The sequence below is a fragment of the Spodoptera frugiperda genome, chromosome 8, assembly GCF_023101765.2.
Source record: "Spodoptera frugiperda isolate SF20-4 chromosome 8, AGI-APGP_CSIRO_Sfru_2.0, whole genome shotgun sequence".
Taxonomy (NCBI): domain Eukaryota; kingdom Metazoa; phylum Arthropoda; class Insecta; order Lepidoptera; family Noctuidae; genus Spodoptera; species Spodoptera frugiperda.
The window spans coordinates 5,568,824-5,589,364 of record NC_064219.1 but is presented as its reverse complement, the minus strand read 5'-3'; the positions used below and the strand labels follow the sequence as shown (position 1 = coordinate 5,589,364).

The following is a 20,541-nucleotide window of genomic DNA, read 5'->3' as shown; positions in this document are numbered from 1 at the left end:
TATTTTTTGTTGTTTTGAAGTTGTCCTGATTCTTATCATTATCAATAGAAAGGAGAGACGAGTTAAAACAACTGACTAGATTTATATAAACCAAGATCATGAAGCAAGTGCAAAGAGGAGATGCCATAATAATGATTGTGCACTGTGACACCCAAAAACTCAACCTTTAACTCGAAACTAGTAATATTTTCTATTAATTTACGTGATAAGGTGTTTTAGTTATGAATAGATTTATATTGCATGTTGAAAAATAGAGAAAGGCGTGGTTTGTAATGTATGTAAAGTGCCACGCTTTACGTCAAATGAGTTTCTCACAATATGATATATTCTATTTTTATTTGCTCCATGGACAAGACACGTCAACATACATTTTTGAGATGCGTACGGGAGTACCAGTCTCCCACGCACACTACACATAAAAAGGGAAGGATTAAACACGTTTAACTAGATTAAATACAGTAATTGGATATTTACTTACCCTTTTATCAATAGGTCTCCGTCAATGTGTTGCTAAAACAATTTACGATATCTAAACAGAACGCCAAAAAATATTTAAAAAAATCCTAACACAAAATAATACTGTTTAATTTAGTTAGCCGTATTTCGTCTAACGAACGGGCACACACGAAATTAATCAAGCAATCTCAAAATATACATAAGTCAAAAAGGTTTTTTTCGATGTTGCCGAGCACATTTTGATTAAAATTTCATCAAACTTCATCCTGTATATATTTTCTGTATACAGTGTGTGTGTAAAAATCACAAACCCGCTGTAAGCCGGCCGCAGCGGCGCGTACGCGCAAACAAACAAATTTAATTACACGCCGAGGTATCCGCCGGTATTGAAATTCGTATCAAACAATATTGTGACCCGCATCACAGTAATAACTGAACATTTCAATTTCGAATTACATGCCCATATATTAAACGTAACGATCGGAGAGGGGGACGATAGAAATAGAACGTTAATCCTAAAGGGAATTTTTGATAAAAGTATTATAATCCGTCCGTGACAAATTGGCGATTTAATTATTTATCGTGGCTGTCTTATTTCAAACGGGTTGTAGGACAAATCGGAGGTCTGATAGAATATGAAATGAGCTGTGACACCTAGAGGGCGGTGTAACATTAGAAGGTAGCTTGAAATATTAGCGTACTTCCTGAATTGTCATGACGCGATTACAAATGGCTGAAGTTACGCGCACTTTCCGAAGACGACGCGATCTAATAACTCTCTCGAATTATTTGAATCGTCTCCATGTATAATTTCGAAGACGTGTATAATGTAATGTCGCATTTTATTAGTTGAAAACGTTTTGATATGTGAATATGTAAGTGAAAATTATTTGTTTTCAATTAAATTTATCGTGTTTAACTACTGAGATGTTAGTTTAAAACCAATTCTTAAATAAACTCTAACACATACCTAACTTTGAAAACAATTTTCATAATAAGTTTTCAACACACATAATTATAGCTTTTTCAAATATAATTATGAGCTAATATGTAATTATTATTCAACATATTTCTAATTTAATAAGATAAGTTTATTAATTTAATCATAAGAAATTATCTTTTATCTATTCTGTGGAGATTACACAATAATCGCTAAGTAAGCAGTGAAAACAATAGTATGATATACCATTAAATTACTGAATGAAGCTTACAAACACTTTTTACTCACTCATTGACAAATTAGTGGTCGCAAGTGTGAGTACTGAGTAAATGATCCCGTTCGATTCTTGGAGTTGGCAAAGTATTAATTGGAACAACTCTTTGTGTGATCCACGAATTGTTGTTTCGGGTCTGTGTGCCATGTGTATGTGAACTCGTTTGTAAACGTACCTACGTCACACGACGTACTAAAAAAACAATATTAAAAAAAATGTGGACTACCCATTAAGAGGTTTCAGGTTCTATTCTTCGGCCAGGCAGTGTTATAGGACCATTTTTGGTTTTCGAAAACGTCGTGCATTTACTATGTTCCACTGATCAATGGTTTTACGTAAAATTCTTCAATACATTGGATACAAAATCCATAGTAATTCTGTTCCACTATTCACAACTTTACTTACTACATTTATGGCTAAACAATAGATATGCTATATGCCTACACCCCAACTCCCATCACGCCCATGCACTGCTTCCATAATCTCATTAAGCACCCACATGAATTTACTACGTGATCCATACATTCATCTCTACATTATATCCACAAATAGCTATGTTCTTACATATAAATATTGATCTACATGAAAGATTATGTTGTCGGAATTATCCGACATGTAGAATATTCTATTTTACAAATACCTGTGAGTTGCTAAAAAGATTGCATTACTAGAAAAGATTAAAAACAGAAATGTTTTCGCATTTTTTATCTGTAAATACGACGATTGCATGCAAAATAGAAAAACTTACTATTTACAGAAAATGTATCGTTACTTTTAAATTAACACAATTCATCATAGTGAAAGCATTTTTGTAAATGTAGGATGGCAAAAAGTTTCGTTGCACATTTCACCTAAAAGAAAAAAAAGGCACAAAAATTACACATTCGAATTTTGGAAAAGGAATTTAATTTAAAATGTTCTTTTTTGTAAACAATTTAAATTCGAAAAATGTTACTTTCAACAATCGAATCGAGATGAGTTACCCGAAGGCTGCCGAAAGTGGCCGAGGGTGCGCGATATCCTCACCTTTGGAAAACATCGTCCAATGTCGAATCAGTGCTCGTTCGCAGCTACTCGCGAATGGCCGTGTTACCCCGAGCCGGCGAGGCGCGCGCGTTTGACACTCAATAATATAACCGACTATTTTAATCTGTGCTGTGACGTAAATATTCTTCACCTGTTGAACCAAGTCTACCATTTTCTTTTTAATTAGTTTTTTTAATTAACAGTGTGATTCTCAAGTTTATAAAATGGGGAAAGAAAATTGAATATACTTCCTTATTTTTGTTTTATTTTTAAATCGAAAGCTTAAAGAAAATTTGTATCATATTTTTGTTTGTATTTTAAAATTGATTGTCGTTTGTATTGTATTTGGAGTGCAACGTTTACAGTTATAGGTACGTAATTAATATTAATTTTGAAAGAGTGATTTATTTCAACTTATTTTAATTTATAAACATATTTTTAATACAAAAATCATTCAGAAACAATTACATTTAAAATGTAACAATATTTATTTGTTAATCGCCTAGGATTTAAAATTCAAGCGTTCTGAATTAAATAAATTGTTTAAATATAACATAATTCACATGAATAGCATGTAAACATATTCTTTAATAAATTTAATTATCAAATATCTTATATTTCGAATGCTAATTCTGTTTATTTGGAAAATAAATACCTGTTCATTGTTATTTATTGATAAAAAATATTATATTGTTATAAATAAATAGCAGTAAAGAGGAATTCTCGTAACTAATTGATACGTTTTAAATTTTTAATTGATATCAGGTGTCATCAACCTGGTTGTTCAGTGTCAGTTTAATTTTACACATGAGTACTACATACTATATTTTATTTTTAATGTTTTATTTCAATAAAGTTACGCTTTTACCGATTAAAGCTCTGTGTAAAAAATAATACTCTTATGGTTCGATGATTTTAGATGAAATCTTCTACGATTTTTTAAATCTAGTATGTATTTCTTTTTTTATATCTATTTTATTTTAGAAGCTTTTAACTAGTAGGCTACGCAAGCCCCATCGTGCCCTAAACTTATCTATCTAAAAATATTTTAAATTAACTAAATCACACTAATATTATAAATGTGAATGTTTGCTTGTTTGAATGTTTGGATGTTTGTCCGTATATCACGCTTGAACTACTGATCGGATGTTGATGAAATTTGGTATACAGACAAGATATGAGCTGAGTTGAGTGATAGGATATACTTTATAGCCTATGGAAACGCGGTTGAAGTCGCTGGCAGAATGAAATAAAATTGTTGTAATATCATACAGTATGTATTTCTAACAACATAATTTAAAATGCCTACATTTTACATAGGTACCTATATACTTTACTTTGGCTAACCTCCCTTACAATTTATACTTGCTATACTTAAACTTACACGTGGTTTATTACGAAGATATTGAACAGTAATTAAGAAAACAAACTTCACGCTTGGCAGGCACGTTGTTGTGCTGTTTGATCTCTTTCATGTATGGATACGTAGTCCCTTAGAAGGGTCTTGTGACACCCACGGCAAGAAACAAATATGTTCTTTTATTTGTCACCACATCACTACATAGTATGAAACAAAGTCGCTTTCCTATACCTATGTCCTTTTGTATATATACTTTAATCTTTAAAACTACGAAACAGATTTTGAAGTGGTTTGTTTTAATAGATAGATCAGGAGGAAGGTTTATATGTATAATACATGCGTAATATATTACCATTGCACCAATGCGAAGCTGGGGCGGGTCGCTAGTATAAAATAAACAAAGAATCTCATCGAAACGATTTATGAAAAAAAGAATCATCCAAAGTCGAAATCAATAAGGATTGATTCGTGGAAAAACGTAAAACTATTCTCTTTTTGTTTTCTATATACATAGATAAGGGTAGGTGTTTACAAAGCAGCTTTAGGTATAATAGGTGTCTTGCCCACTCAGCCGGCTAAACAGTTTCGGAGATTACCTCAAATAGAATTTCTTTCTGAAAATATAAGAAGTAATATGGTATGGTACATTCAATATTGTTTCAAGTTATTCTCACTAAAAGAAAACTTATTATTTATTGTATCAAGAGCAAGGCTTATCTCCAAGCTATCGCGAAGCATATTCAATATGGTGGTAGACTGGTAGCTTCTTAAATGACGATATTTGCATAGTTTTTTATAAGATGTTGTAACGGAATTTTGTTAGGTTGATTTTATTTATTTCAAATTTTGAACAGATTTTTTTTTTATAAATGGAACTTTATATTGTACAAATATGAATGCTACTTTGCTTTATGTATTATTTTACTTTATGGAAAAAGCCGGTAAACGAGTAGACGGATCACCTGATGGTAAGCAATCACCGCCGCCCATGGACACTTGAAACACCAGAGGCGTTACAACCTTTTGGGGGTTAGGAATTTAAGGGTTGTTGGGGAATCGGGGATTGGGATTTATATAAACTGGGATTAATGTATATTGTATATAATATACGTTAATTTTTATGCATTGTTTTAGATTTAATTCTCATTAGTTTTATTTGCGAAAATTTAATACTGTTAACTTATACTATATTAGGTATTTCTGTTATGTACTCACTACAAAAGAAAAAAAAATCAATAAACCTACAATATAATTATGTATATGAAAAAAATATATGCATATAGTATAATATGTCAACAATGTAATATTACTGGCTGATTTGATTCTACAAAAAATTACAGGAATCGCTTTTCAATTAATAGTTTTACAGTTACCAAATATCAAACGGATTTTAGCAGTATTTTTTTTCAACAAATACTTTTTAGAAGGATTTCCTAGAATGACTCTAAACAGAAAAATTGGTTTACTATAAAAATAAAGGTACGCGTAACTGAAATCGATGTAAATGCGTTGATAACTGCATATTGGTTAAAACGCAATTTCTGAGCAAGAGTTTTCAAATTCAATACTCCGAGGATTCAACCTAGGATTAGGATTAGGTACACTAATTGATTAAATCCTAATTTTAGAAACTCTGTGTCCAAATATATATGCGGTGTTGGGCCATTCATAGGTTTTTTTCTAGCCTAGCCATATCATAGCCTATCTGTTATACTATCCGAGTAATATTATAAATTCAAAATGCAAAAATTAATATTCTTTACACATCATCACATCAACATCATATAAGTGGCCACTGCTGACCAAAAGCCTCTACAAGTGCATTGCACAGCCTTTTGGGGGTTAGGAATTTAAGGGTTGTTGGGGAATCGAGGATTGGGAGGATTGGGAAGGTAGGAAATTGGGCCTCTGGTAACCTCACTCACACAACAAAACAACGCAAGCAATGCTTCACGTGGGTCTTAAAGTAAATTACAGAAATATCATGAACAATGACCCAGAAACTACTTTTATATTTGTAAAGCCAATCTTTCATTGACTGGCCACAATAATAGTAACTGATACCGGCTTCCATTACAACACAATATAGATAATGGAAATACATCGTCATTATTTATTGTAACACTGACGAATTGTGGTCACACCGTATCACTATACCAACCTACCCCTTTTTGTAGAATATCTTTAATCGATTTTGGTCTTTACTTTAATGAAAGTAAAGTTTAAATTTGCCAACACCGGTAACTAGGTTGATATAACTTGCGTATTAAGTTACTCATTTTGATCGAATTCTTTTTTTAATGAAATTTCGATTTTATTGGCAAATGATAAAGTTGATATTTGTCGACGCGTGTGCCTCTTGGTTATTAAAATTCAGCCTTTATATAAAACGCACGTTAGTATAGATTAAAGCTCATTAAAATAAGTATGAACACTTTACCATGATTAGGTATATTCAGTAATAACTGCCAAATCGGTATAAGCAAGGGTGGTGTAAGAAGAGGCCTTTGCTTAGAAGTGGGCACTTATAGGCTGTCGATGATGGTATGACCAATTTGAACTTTATAGTAACACTATGGTATGCTGTAGCAAGAATATGATTCAAAGTTATAACAATACGAACTAAAATCATTTAACATAGATGCTAGGTTAAGTAGGAAGGATTAGGTGCCCTAAACGGGTAAGCAGGGCAGCATCTACCCATTTCTTTTTCGTTTTTTGTTAAAGTTTCCTCATAATAGGATTTTTCCTGTTTTGATACCCAGACCCGAAACAACAATTTAGAGTACAGTCCAACAACACGACGAGCTATTCTATATAGCTTATACATACATATAATATAAGGATCAACTATCCATTGTTAGACAAAATTCGTCATTATCGATGTCCAATCAAAGTAACAAGTAAAATTACTTAATGTACAAGCTATGATAGTTATTTATACGTCCATTTCAAAGCAATTATGTACCTGGAACATGAAGCTATGGAAATTGTAATGGTGACAATGACGGCGGAGTAGAAAATATTTGACACAATCTCTACTCTTCACGCGGGTGTAGTAAGTCGATCTACAATCTTGGATTGAACAAATCAAATGATTATAAAACAAATTTATATATTTTTAAAAGGGTAACGAATGGAGTTTTTATTCTTCTCCATTCGAAGCTACACCTTTGGAACGAGCATCTATGTAGTTTCACTGACGGACAAACTAACAGACTATTTATTTGTTGACGTTTCAAAGGAAGCTACAATGGTTTAGTTAAAATAAATCCTTTGCCTTTGACTTTTAGACCAATATTTAAAGGAACAATAGAAATATAGACTTGACAAAAATCACTTGATAAAACTGCACAATTTTAAGCGTGGGAGAGCCATGCTTCGGCACGAATGGGCCGCTTCGACCAGAGTGATACCACGGCGTTGCGTTTCGTTGTGCGAATGAAGTTTCATACGCGGCAGCAATTGCTTATCATCAGGCAATCCGTTTATCAGCTAATCCCATAAAAAAATATACAAATTAACTATTTGTAAGATTTCATTCAAAAAGTAGTTAATGTTCAATGATACCAACATCAAAATAGAAATCTAAAAATATTTCTCAATCAATTTAATATCATCAATTTACTTTTTCTGACACAACCTCCGTAAAGCAAATATTTATCTATACTTATAATAAATCTGTAGAGAGGTCAATTCTGTACATGAAATATATTTCCAAAATAACTATCAGCGGGTGATTAGTGATCGATACTGACGCCAAAAATGCAATCAGAAAAAATTTTGTCTGTCTGTCTGTCTGTCTGTCTGTCTGTCTGTCTGTCTGTCTGTCTGTCTGTCTGTCTGTCTGTCTGTCTGTCTGTCTGTCTGTCTGTCTGTATGTTCTTTATAGAAACAAAAACCACTCGACAGATTTCGATGAAACTTGGTACAATTATACCTTATTATCCTGGGCAGGTTATAGTATACTTTTCATCACGCTACGATTAATAGGAGCAGAGCAGTGAAGGGAAATGTTGGGAAAACAGGAGAACTTACTCCATTTTTAAGCTTCCGTCGCGTGTGCAGCTTTAATGGTTAAAGCTACACTGAAATCATGTATGACGGAAATGTTCTCTTTAAAATTGTTTAAAAAATATTCCACGACAGCAAATGTCTATCTCTTATGGTTGACTCACATAACACGTATAACTCCCGATAGCTTAGCAGTTTGGAGCTTTCTGATTATATTTGTCTACTCTTACGTTTATAACACTCTCATACATACATTCATTCATTAGTGCATTCATTCATTCATCATTCATTCATCATATTATAACAAATCTGTAGAAGTGTCAATTCTGTACATTGAAAATATTAAAAGAATAAATAGCACAGAATGTTACTTTTTCTGACACAAACCTCACAAAATGGAGAAATAAAACTTCCACGCAAATACCGACATCCGCGCGGACGGAGTCGCGGGCGGAAAGCTAGTTTATAATATTAATATATTATTATTAGAACAGAATTCCCTCTTGTTCTACCCTATTTCGTTTGAAATATATTTTCCTAAAATCGACACTTCCTTGAGCCTGAAAGCCGATTCATCCTATTTTACCCGCCGATATACGAGATTTACTTATTATTGGCTTAATCATTCTGCCTACCTCGGTTTTCCCTATAGGTAATACGGCAAGCTTATCTGCCAAAAGATATTACATTGCATTTGTAGGTTTATTCATCACTTTGTTATCATCAGGTAAGTAGGGAGATATCAATCCTTATTTTTTATGTTGCTTCCGAAAAAAAGGATTACGTATGAAAGAAAAAGTAATTTCTCGGTAATGGTGCTTTTATCCTAATCATTTTTTTTTTCTTTAGGTTAAGAAGATGGTAATAGAATTTACTTACGGATCTTGTTTAGCTATAATTTCTAATAAAAAACATAGAAAAAAAAGAAAAAACACTTCCAACGCTGGCCGTTTCAAAGAAAAAGAAGTTGCGTAAAGAAATATACTTGAACTAAACTTTCAACTATTTTCAAACATATTTTTCATTTACTTTATACGTATTCTTTCTTAGAATCCATACTTCCTAGCCCAAACTTCTTCATTTAAAATAAAAATCAAAAGTTCCAATCCGCGTTCAATTTTAAATTAACGTCTTTTCCCGCCACTCACATGCGCCATCTTGGAATTTTGTTACTCTGTGTACAACAAAGTTCGTATTTATTTAAACTTCAGAACAATTGAATCGGATGAAAACGCAAGGTAGCATTAAATATTTAATGTGTTTCAGAAATTCAAAAATGTTTTTGAACTCTTAACTCTGTTTCTGAATTGGAAAGAAAATTTAATTATTCACATTCATTCTACAATTCTTTTTTTGTTTGTTGCTAAGAGGGCTAAAGATTTTCACAGATTATATAACATGTATTATAGCTTTTTTTTAATTTTAGGCTACTATATGTTTGCTCACCAGGTGGCGCTGGTATAAACGTCTCATTTTTCGTCCAATAGGAAATTAGCTAGTGTCCCACCATTGGACGTTCAATATTTGACAGTGACAGTGATTGGACACAAAGAACTTCTTTCTTTATTTACCGTTACACTATTAGAACCTTGTAACAATGAATGGACTTATTACAAAAAAGATCTTAATAGTAATATTAAAAATGCGAATTCTATTTATGAGCTTGTCTATGTTTCACGTCAAAATGAAATATTTTTGTAAACGTTGTATGTGTGTGATTTTGAGATGAAGAGTCATAATGTAAACAAATTAGTTTCTGTACCTACGCGGATTACGTAATAATTTCCTATTTCTAGTTAAAGCTTTTAACTAAACAACAGTAAATGAAAATCCATTTAACAATTATTATACTAACATGTTACTATAATATAGTTACTAATATTGAAACAACAGCCAATTCTCATATTAATATAAAGGCATTTGTACACAGTGCATTAGCGCATAGTTCGCACTAATGGATAGATAGAATTAGATCAAACATATGTAGGTATGTAGATATTTAATAACATTATTCTATTTGAGGTAATAGTTCCTAGTTTTCCAATGAAAATACATTGCAATGCAAACGTTATTAACAAAATTATCAAACTATAACTAATAATTTATTAACAACTATAATAGGTTTCTGCATTTTGCAAGCGTGAAATTTGAAATTATTCTCTCTTGTTGGTATCTTATTGGTATAATAATATAGAGATAAAAAGTAGCATAATTTATATTTTGATCAGTAAACTATCTCATAAGTTTCACAACATATTCCTTAAAAACTAAATTACAATCAAATCATTCCTAAATTAACTAAAAATCAGTTAATCATGTATCATTAATGGAGAAAAGCCTGAATAGTTTAAAAGTCTATAAAAATATCATATTATTCAGTATAGACATTACTTTTCCATAATTGATATACTTACTTCTGAATTATAATCACTCTGATAATAATTGTCAAGACTTATCGTCTCGTTAATTTATACCATAACCTTAAAACTACTCTACTTAAAAAAACTGTCACTTCTAAAAAATCAACACAAAAGCAACAGCGATATACGAAAAAAAAACGGTTCAAAAAAATCTGAATAATAAAAACCCATCGCACCAAATCGCCTATAATCATTTTGATTGGAATAAAACACTAAGCACCCGTCAGGGAAATTTATAGAGAGGGGAGGGGGTAACAAGGGGGTTGTAGCTTGCAATCAAGGTGTCGCCCGTAGAAACGATCCATGACAATTTGGTTTGCATTTTAACGGCATTTTGTTTACGAGCCCTCCAATACAATACAATGTATGGAAATGAAAAGGCTTTGGAAATCAATAAAATTAAAACAAGTTTTATTGCCTATTCCATTTCGTTGTAAAGTTTAAGGAATGACGAAGAGCTGTTTGTTGTTGATAAACACAGGAGCCAGGTATAAATAAACAACTAATCGAGGATATTAGTAGTACAAAATTCGAGGTAAGCGCAAGAAAATTGTCATGCTATTGAGAAGGCAGAGTCGCGGAGAGCTAGTGGATACAGGTGGTGGCTTGTCGTTCTACGTGAAGGACAAAGAGGAAGGCCTTTGTTCAACAGTGGACGTCTTCTAGCTGATGATAATAATGATAGGGAAGTTAAGACTAAAGAAAAAAACAAAGTCTAATTTCCTTACGTTGAAGAAAAATCCTATAGCTCAGCTCCAAATTACATTACTAGACTCAATACAGCTGTAGGAACGGGGTGGTTTTTAGTCAGTAAGAGTCTTACACTTTTCTCGTCTCGCTCAAGGCGGGAGAACCATTGGCGAAACATTGGACATTTAACCCCCTTTAAAAAAAATCTTTATTAATTGAATTGCAACAGTGCTCAATGTACACTTGGATCCCTTCTAATAATTCAAAGCCCAAAAATAGTGCCCAAACATATAACACCATACCTATTACAAAACACTAATCACAATTCCATAAATAGCTCAAACATTCAGCCATGAAACACATCGACCGTGAGGTACATCACGTGTTGCTGAATAACTTCCTTACATAAATCTACTCGGTAAAAGTTTCGCAAGTAATCGATATACATATACAGCTTGTGTCAGAAATCACACTATTATAGTATAAATGTGAAAGTTTGTTTGTTTGGATGTTTGTCCGTCAATCAGGCTAAAACTATTGAACGGATTTTGATGAAATTTAGTATACAGACAAGGTATGAGCCGACTTAGGTAATAGGATACTTTTAATCTCATAGGCACGCGGGCAAAGCCACTGGCAAAAACTAATACGAAATTATAAATTCAATATGCAATAGCATTGATGTTGCAAATCTATTGCACCGGTAATGAGTTCAATATGTGTAACGGTTTTATAATTATTTTGCATTAAATATTTATACTGATACGAGTAATTTTCCGCTGATGACATTGTTCCCACGATATGGCTTTAAAGGGGCGAGGCCTTTTAGCTACATCTGTTAGTATAGCTGTATATATAGGATAGGGTTGTCGTTAAAATCACTACATATGTAGTATAAAACAAAGTATTTCTCTGTCCCTGTGTTCCTTTATATACATCTTTAAAACTAAGCAAAGGATTTTGATGTGTTTTATTAATGGATAGAGTGTTTCAAGATAATGGTTCTTATGTATAATACATGCATCATTGCACCCATACGAAGCTGGGGTGGATTGCTAGTATTTATATAAATGATTTTATTTCATATCATAGTATTCTAAAAACTTTTAACTAAGATATACTTCAATAGCACAATACCTAATATTATTTCATATATTTATAACCCATCCTGTATATTATAGTTTTATGACCGCGGAAGTAAGGTAAAGAATGATACCTATCATGCAAAGCGTGCCGTGGTTACCACAACGAATGCATGACTTTGAAATAATATGAAAGGAATTCGAAAAATCTTTGACTGATTTCCTTCCATAATCCTGAAGTCATTGTTTTTTTGTGATCAATGTTTCGTTTGTCAAGTATTTTTTTTTATGGAAACGAGCAACCTCGTCATCTAATGGTAAGCATTCAGTTCCACCGAGGTTTACCCGCAACACCATAGGAGTCACAGATACGTTGCAGACCTTTATGAGATTTTCGATTTCTGAAAATAACATTCTATTAGAACAGAACAAATTCTAGTATTGTGTCCAATGCATGGCCTATGGCAATAAGTTTGTGTATATTACACGGGTATTTACCTACTATAGGTAAAAGTGACAGCTACATAGTATGCACACTCTGCCTACTACTTTGGGAAAAACTGACATAACGATTATTACACAAGGTTCTATTTCGCTAAACTTACTGCACTAAGTACATAATAACTTATCTACCCATAAATGAACAGAATACCTACCGTTTCTGAGAATAACTTGGTATTTTGTTATGCTAAATAAATGGTATTGAGAGATGGAGTTCTCATTGGTAATACGGATTCTAATTTATAATTATTCTCGATAAATTCATACCCATTATTATTAAGCTTAAAACATAATTGGATAATATTTGTAAGTATTTTATTCATACAAATCTATTTACCCATTCGCAGAATAAACGTAAATAATAATAAAACAATCCATAAGAAAAGTTTTAATCTAAAAACTTCAGTAGTTAACAAATATGTAAGATACTCAAAAATCTACGTGACAGTATTGTTTAAGCAGTAATTAATATTCAAATGAAACTAAGCCTAAGATCAAGAATTTTAATTTAAGTCTAAAAGGGTTTTAGAGTCACGTTTGAGACTTGTTTGTCTAAACTTTTGATAGGGTTGACTTAAGTCTCAAAAAGTACGTCTGGCAGTCAAATGTGGTATTTTATTTCCAAGTATAAACCGTTGGAGCGGTTCGTGGTGAGTGACGTGTCGTGCGTCCCTGTCGTTTGGGTTCGTCACTTAACGTTTCGAGTTGTAAACAAATGCTCGTGGTAGAAGATGAAGACAATTACCCCGGGCCCGCTCCGCACGCCACTGTTTGTTCGTGTCAGCCCGCCACACGACTACACAGAATTTCTTTCAATCCGAATTTCCCGATACAAACGTTCGTGACTCACCACACTGCAGCGCTCACTTATTACGACCTCCTACTTCTCCATTCTTCGCTTTACCTACAACGAAAATCCAAATTCAATTAAAAGATAGCCACATAATTATACGAGGCCATTACAATAAAGGATTTCTGGACTTAATGACCCGTTCACCCCAAACGAAATAATATGGAAAGATAAGGAAATTTAGTTGTCTCAAGCTTAATTAAACCGATAATTCAAATTTTATTAAAGTAGAATCGTCACCAGAACCATCTTAATAAGCCAAGGTTTAAAACAAATCCAGGGAGTTTTTCGTGAAATGAAATTAGCCGAAAAAGGCGGCGCCATTAAAATTACATTAGCATAAATAAGAGGAATGCTAATCTAAGGAAAATAAATCTTGGGCAAGAAATAAAAATAATCCTGGTGGCCAGCCGTTTAATGACGTCATGACAGATTTGCTTAGCGGCTTATTTTACGGCTGTCGAATTTCCCCTGAGCAGAAAATAAAATGTTCCACTCGGTGATATGGCGTCGAACGGTTGTCTGATGTTAAATATTTTATTGGAAGCCGGAAACTCTTATAATGCTTTCCGTTTGAGATAAGGTTTGTTTTGCTTTGCATTGATTTGAACATATGTTTGAGCTGGTTTTAAGAATATTAACTCACAACCATACAAAATCACTTTCGAAAAAGAGACTTCTAACGTAATCTTGTACCAAAAACCGTTTACTCACTCGAGACCAGGTTTTCCTCAAGCCAGACGGCAGTCATTACGCGTAACCTCGCTCCGTGTTTTAACATTGAATAAATGACCAACGCTTTTAAATAAAACAGACCTCTGCCAATCTACCGCGAAAAGGTCGGATAAAGGGGAGTTGCAAAAACTTTTGAATTAAAGTCAAACGACTCATTACACATCTCTGTGAAGCATACTTACCTATAGACGAAATTCAATTTGCTTTCTTTGAACTTGTAATAATATTTTCCATTTCATTTTAAGTATCTGTAATTTATTTATTATTCTATGTAATTTAATACAAAAATATTGAATGTTTTACTTCAATTAATTACATTATATTGTGTAATAAAAATATGTATTTACATCATTATGTTGGTAAATAAATTCGAGAAGAAAATGATTTAAGTGCTTTTCTCAGAACAGAGTTTCGAAATACCAAGAAGTTCATGAATTAAAAACAATATTAACTCAATGAACGCAATTTCTACCCATTAACACATTGAACGCCGTGGTGGTCACCGGTGACCGACGTTAGCGGAGGATTTGCCTTCAACAGTTTTCTATTGGCAGTCAAAGACTTAAAGAAAATACGAACGAAACATACACATGCAATAAATCTTGCTTCGTGTATAAATAATAATATATTCATGTCCTGACAAGTTCAGACTATCCCTAGAGAGCTGGGAGTAGCTAAACCAGTGCCCAAAAGCGGCCATCAGTTAGAGCAAGTTTAACACTCTTTTATTCTAATTAGTCCTTTGGGGACCAACTCAGAGGGTCCACTCGAGCCAGAGGATAGGAAACGTTGGCTCTCCGCTCCCCAGAGACATTTGTTTAATTCACAGAGTTATGATACCTAGAATATCCTTTTAGCCAAAGCAGATTATGAAACCACTCTAAGGGAGTTAGCTGTGATCCTAGTTAAATGTTTGCTTATTGTGGTTGTTGAGGTGCATTCAATTTCACCTTAACTTAATATAAAGTGATATTTAGAGACACAACTTTTAAAATCCTTATAGTTATTTTTGTAAAGGAAGAACTACTTCAAAGAAAAAGGAGAAAAATGCTACCTCGACAAAGAATGCAGAAAGTTTTCATTGCGAAAAATATTCAAAGTTATCCACCCCAACAAATAAATGCGGCAGAACTAATAAAACATCATCCATGTCACATGCAACAATAAAAAACGACCGCATAAAAACTAGTCCCAACAAGCCATCTATTACAAATAAACTGATGACGCAGTGTAGGTACGAACGAGTATTCTGCCGATTCCAGCAATTTTCTGTCCTATACGGCGCCTACACGTATTCAGCCGAATTCAATTCTGGCCTCTCAGATATTCCACGTGCACAAAAATAGTCGATTCGGCTCCCGACCGGGATCGATGGAACTACGCCCTGGAAAAGATGGCGTAATATCACAACAGATGTCGACGACGGTTATGTCAACTGGCCGTCCATTCACGAAACTAATAAAAGATTCAGCATTGTCGTTTGGCCGAAAGAGGGTTCTTCCAAAGCATTGGCGCCCATTCCACGCGGTGTGTACGGCTCGTACCGGACCTTAGGCCGTCATTATCGCTGGATATGGTTTAGAATGAACAGGACTGTAATCTCGCGCGTTATTCTTTTTTTTAGAGCGGCCCTTTTGTATTGGCGGTTTTTGTCATATTGGGCGGGAATGAGAATGGCCATGTATATTGCCGTGTGTCTACATCGTGCAAATAGGATCCGAAGCCGTTTGCAGCGCATTGAATATGTTTTTGCCTTTGTAATGATGTAACCTGGAATCCTATTCACTTTACGGGTTTTAGAAATTGTGTACGGCGTGTAAGCTGATGTTAATCGTTTTCGCTGGAATTATCATCATAACTGCGGTGTTATTATTGTTATAAAATAAAAGCACTCTATAAACAGTGACCCAAATCCATCTTGCCGGAACAATTCCCCGAAACCATTGTAAAACAAAATGCAATCATGTAAAACGTCGAAAAAAAATGGCAAGAAATATGAGATCGGAAAGTTACAACATAAAGTATATATCAAATAGCAATTGGCAATTCGGGATAGAAAGGTTCGCCCTATAAAGTACGTGAGGCGGTCAAAAACAAACTTCTGCCATAAATAACCAGATCGGATAAGAGAAGGTACGCACTCAGCCATTTTATATTCAATAAAAAATGAGATAAACTAAATTGTCTTGCGATACAGTCGGTTACAGGATTTATGGGGACAGAACAATATTCATGTTTATTAAAAAGTTATCAGAGTATGGTCCTGAGTATGGGGTCAGACACTTGTGGAATACACGCGTGTATATAGAGAAATATTGCACAGAATAAATGTAATACGAAATTACAATAGCTAATTTATAGAAGGGAGGTAATTGAATATTAAAAATAGATGGAAAATGAAGGTGGCTTGAAAGAGCAAAGAGGCTTTGTACAAGATGTTTCAGTACTTAAATAGGAAATAATGCTTTCACGAGCCTTGGGAAGGGAATAAGAAAGTACTCGTGTAAATAAATATTTTTGCTCGAAGCACTTCGATAAATAAAATTTAATGTTTTACAAAGGAAACAAAGTACAAAGCAGATTTCAGGTAAGCGGTTGAAATATTGGGAATATTATATTCACAATTACTTATTAATTAAACCGTTAATACATACGTAATATTTTGTTCTTCTCAAAGATGTGGTTAAAGCTTACTTATAATAATACAATGTACAAACAACAATATCAGTTAACTTTGACCAATTTTATGATTTAATTGCTTGCCGATTTAATTACTTGTCTTCTTGGAGCTTTTTTTCTTCTGGCCTTGAACGATATCCATATTATCATATCTACATACACAACATATATACGCCTCTACACCCTATTATTTCACCAAAAGTGAGGTAAAATGGTGTTCGAAGGACCAAAGAGTTAGGGACCTCTCCTCAAGTCCCTCCAACAAGTTCAAGATGACTCCTGTAGCAGACCCTATTACTCACTATCATTGTTATCGTAAAATGTGTAAAATAACGTGACTATGAAAATATTTGCTAGAAAAAATAGGAAGTATCTATGCAGTGTATGTCGTGGTGGCCTCGAGGCTTAGGAGTCCACTTCTAATGCATGGGATTGTGGGTTAGAAACCTACCAACGGCAAGTACCAATACGACTTTTTTGACTTATATGTACTTTCTATGATTTTTATGACTAGACACACTCACAAACGGGTAAAGAAAATATCGTGAGGAAACCTGGGATTATAATTTCTAAATAATTAACTTATAAAGTCTGAATTCGTCAACCTGCATTGAGCAAGCGCGGTGATTAATGCTCATACCTTCTTCGGGTGGGAAGAGGCTGTTGGTTAGCACTGGTTAATTCATAATTCATAATTCTTTATTGCAAATCCACAATTTAAAGATAAGATGGTAATATAAATAACATGGTAGCAATCGTGGACCCTGATGGGCACAGCAAATAGTAAATTAGAAGAGAGGAAGGCGTTGTTGTTACTTGTGAACTTATAACAAGACTTGTGAAAACTGAATCGCACCCATTCAGTAAACGTTTATAACATGACAGAACAAAAGTAGCCTCTACTAAACATTCAGCCGTCCACCACAAAACATAATCGAAAAATAAACGTGACGTCACTGTTCTAACGTTCCCGAAAATGTTTTTATTCCCCTGGACAAGGGTTAGGACCTCCAGAAGAGATTAAAAGACATTATTTACCCGTATATATACGTAACTAAGCCTCAAAAGTTTTATATTTGTGACAAGGGCCCGGGAACATGGACGCTGTGGTTCTAGTAGTCATTTGAATGGTTATGACCGAACCGATTTCCTTTGAGGACCGGCAATATACTTTAATTAATTAGAGACACGCACTTTCTTGAATATACTTCGACGTTTATATGTTGTGGGTGAAATGTTTAGTGGAATGGGCTCGCTGTCATCGCAGCGGTAAGTCCCCTCTTTGAGGAGTGGCTAGAGAGGCGCCACGGCGTCCTCACCTACCGCCTAACGCAGGTGCTTACCGGACATGGGAGTTTCGGTAGGTTCCTGTTCCTTATTGGGCGGGAGGAAACGCCCGGGTGTCATCACTGTGAGGACCGCCCGGAGGACACGGTAGAACATACGGTGGCGGTGTGCCCTGCGTGGGCTGAGCACCGCCAAGTCCTCAGGGATGTGGTCGGCGACGGCGACCTCTCGCGCCCGGCACTGGTTCAGGCCATGGTGCGGAGCGAGAGGGACTGGGATGCCGTCTCCTCCTTCTGCGAAGCAGTCATGCTAGCTAAGGAGGAGGCGGGGCGCGTGAGAGAACAAACCTCCTCACGCCCCAGCCGTCGCGAAAGACACTCCGGGCGTAGGGGATCCCGAGACGATCTCCGGCCACCGTAAGTGACGGCGAGCAAGGGTAGCTCACCGCCCGAACAGAACCAGACCCGTGCGTGCGGCGCGTCGCGTTCCGCGCGCGCCTCAAAGAGCCATCAGACCACCACAGATGGGGCCCAATAGGGCTGATGCCTGATCCGGAGCTGCGGACTACCTAGCGGGTTTACCGGGGCTCCGGCTCGAAAAGCAGGAGAAGGAACGGGGTGGTTTTTAGTCAGTAAGAGTCTGACACAAGGCGAGAGGGTAGGGGCAACTTTGATGATAGGCGGCCTACATTTGCTGTTTCAAGGTCAAAATCAAAGCATTTAGTTCAATAAATTTCTAAATCAGGCACTTTTGAATCATCAAATAGAATTGCCCGTCAGTTTGTCTATCAGTGAAGATAGGTACTCGTTCCAAAGTGTAGCTTCGAATGGAGAATAACGTATTAGTGCTAGTAACGTATTAGCTTATGAGCTATGTCTATGATTAAATAAATATATTAAGAACAATATACATTTTTTTATATATTTCCGTACAGATTCAATGCATGTGGCGAACTACCATGATAATATTTACCATCTATTGTGACATACCTACACTGACAAAAATAACATATTGGAATTTCCATTTGTATTCGTGGACAGTTTTCATTGCTTCTTTCTAAGAAAGATGCAAGCATTTGTCATTTGTAGTTTGCATGTATTCGTCATACCATGAGTCGTCGACAGGGGTTCTTACATTCTTGGGTTACTCAAAGTATTGAGCTCGATTTTTTCTATTCGAAACATTTTACTCCATCTATCAACCTATCAGTCCTTTATCAACGTAAAGACTCGGTTAATTTTCCTTATTGATAAGAGCCAAGAACCAGTTTTCCGTACATTGAACTGAATTGACGGATTCCTAAGAATTTGTCCTTTGACTAATTTCTTTAAGTTTTCGGAAGTAAGAAAGGTTGACGTAAAAACCGAGTTTACAAAGCCTGTAATGGCATGGTATTTGTATTTGTAATTTGTATAGAAATTCGGAAAAGGGTTTATAGCTTTTAGCGTCAGTTTCAAAAGATGCGACATTGTGACATTGCAATCAAATGGTTTTGGACTAATTACGACTATTAGATTACATAAACCATCCTATAGGTAAATATAATGCATTGTATGGTCTCTCTATTGTCTAAAGACTAGACAATCGGTGTCTGATACGGATGCCTGATCTACTAAAATAGGCATTGTGCATCAAGCCTTCATGATTGTGAACTGTGTGGACTACTGACAAGTTCTAAAAGCAGGTCCAGAAATAACAAGCCACAACATTGTCAACAGTTGCACAGAAAAGCCATTTAACGTTCAACCTTTTACAAAAGTAACATGAAAAAGAATAGAACTCAATCACAAAAAAAGAAATGGTTACATTTCAGTTATTTCTCATTCGATAAAAACCTTTCGACGCGTCAAAACAAAAGATTACAATATTGGTTTGCAACGTTTTTAGAACAACCAAAAATCGAATGAAAGTCAATTTCCCGTTGGAAATGATGTCCGACGTTTTGTTCCGGGCCTTATTAGGAACGAATGACAGCTGAATTGGTTTGAGACAGGCGGCCGAATGCTCGTTCCGATTCGGAGCGAACGTGCAAAGGCTGCGCGGTGGTTTTGGCAAAGATCTGCTTCCCGAAATAGTTCGTAGATTCGAACACAGTAAGCGGTTTATATTTAGAGTCCGGGTTCTAATCGACGCTTTGAACTTTTTCCACGAAACTTTCAACCTTTGATTTTTGAAACGAAAATGTTTGCTGGAAATAGGCTGGATTTAACTTACTATTAATTACTAT

General features: G+C 34.8%; 1 protein-coding gene across 5 annotated transcripts in view; it reads left to right on the top strand.

The window, feature by feature from the left end:
- The first annotated feature begins 2,741 nt into the window (after positions 1-2,741).
- LOC118275465 (hemicentin-1) overlaps positions 2,742-20,541 on the top strand; it is an 84,964-nt gene continuing 67,164 nt past the window's right edge. For 2 of the 5 annotated variants that reach the window (XM_035593444.2, XM_035593438.2), the window contains exon 1: positions 2,742-3,067. The gene's annotated coding sequence lies outside the window, so the exon portion shown is untranslated. The remainder of the gene's footprint in view (positions 3,068-20,541) is intronic. The other 3 variants (XM_035593442.2, XM_035593440.2, XM_035593439.2) reach the window with 3 other exon arrangements.